The following is a 1,613-nucleotide window of genomic DNA, read 5'->3' as shown; positions in this document are numbered from 1 at the left end:
AGATGGGGTTTCACCATGTTGGCCAGACTGGTCTTGAACTCCTGACCTCGTGATCCACCCACCTCGGCCTCCCAAAGTGCTGGGATTACAGGTGTGAACTACCGCCCCCGGCCTAAGAAATGTATTTTTTAAACAAAATTTCCTATCAACAATGTGGCTGCATCTGGAATTTTGTAATAGGAGGAATTACTGAAAAGGCAAGGGGTGTGGCCCTTACTGAACGCTAACATTCCGGGCAGCTGAGATTGCTCCTTTGTAGGGTGACCTCAGGCCAGAGTGAGTTCTTCACGTTTTCCATCATGGAAGCAAATTCATTAGTCGTAAGTGAGGATGACAAATGAAACTGGATTGGAACAGGTTGTGGGATTGGACCCAGGGCAAATTTCTCACAGGCTTGGAACAAGTTTCCTTCTGTTCCTACCACAGTCCTGAACTTGCATTCTTCAAACCAATTACAACCCTGTTCATTGTACTGGCCCAGTCTACTACGTTTTTATTTAGAACATTTGGAGGAATATTGAACACCTACTATTTGAGGGTAGCTGAAATCTAACAGGGTTCATGACTTTAGAGAGTCAAGGATTAGGACAGGCATAGCAGGCAAGTGGTAGGAATAGAATGTTTGCCTACAGCCGTCATTGAAGGAAATGTTAAATTTCCCTGGATTCTATCCAGAAGGTCCATGGACCCTGAGTTAAGAACCTTGCAGCAGGGCTGGATGAGGTGGCTCATGCCTGTAATCCCAATGCTTTGGGAGGCCAAGGCAAGAGGATAGGTTGAGGCCAGTAGTTTGAGACCAGTCTTGGCAACATAGCAAGATTCGAGACCTGTCTCTACAAAAAATAAACAAAATTAGCTTGGTGTGGTGGCACACACCCGTGGTCCCAGCTGCTCGGAAGGCTGAGATAGGAGGATGGTCGAGGCCACAGTGAGCTGTGATCGTGCCATTGCACTTCAGCCTGGGTCAGAGACAGACCCTCTCTCCCAAGAAAAAAAAAGTTTTGTTGAGTGACTGGATTCAAAGGTTAAAATAGCTTACTTGTTTATTACCTTTTAGAGGCTGGTTGAGGTCTAAGTAGATTCATGCTCAGGGTAAGAGTTTGAACTCAGTGATCACTAAGGTTCCTAGGTTCCTTCCAACTCTTTTTTTTTTAGAGAAAGGGTCTTACTCCGTTGCCCAGGCTTCAGTGCAGTGATGCGATCATAGCTCACTATAGCCTCGAACTCCTGGGCTCTTGCTCTCCTCCTGCTCTGCCTCCCAAGGAGCCGAGGCTAAAGGCACATGCCGCCATGCATGGCTAATTTTCATTTTTATTTTTGTAGACATGGGGTCTCAGTTTATTGCCCAGGCTGGTCTTGAACTCCTGGGCTCCAGCAATCCTTCTGCCTCAGCCTCACAAAGTACTGGCATTACAGGCCAAAGCCACTGCACCCAGCCATCCTTCCAACTCCTTAGTCTGTGTTTTGCCCTCACTTGAGCTTCCTTCATCAAAACTTGCATTTCATTTTTGATGCACTGAAGCAATTTTCTTTCTTTGTTTTTTTGAGACAGAGTCTCGCTCTGTCACCCAGGCCGGAGTGCAGTGGTGCAATCTTGGCTCACTGCAAGCTCC

Source organism: Mandrillus leucophaeus, unplaced genomic scaffold (assembly GCF_000951045.1).
Source record: "Mandrillus leucophaeus isolate KB7577 unplaced genomic scaffold, Mleu.le_1.0 Scaffold7, whole genome shotgun sequence".
Lineage (NCBI taxonomy): Eukaryota > Metazoa > Chordata > Mammalia > Primates > Cercopithecidae > Mandrillus > Mandrillus leucophaeus.
Note: the sequence above shows the minus strand (reverse complement) of the source record.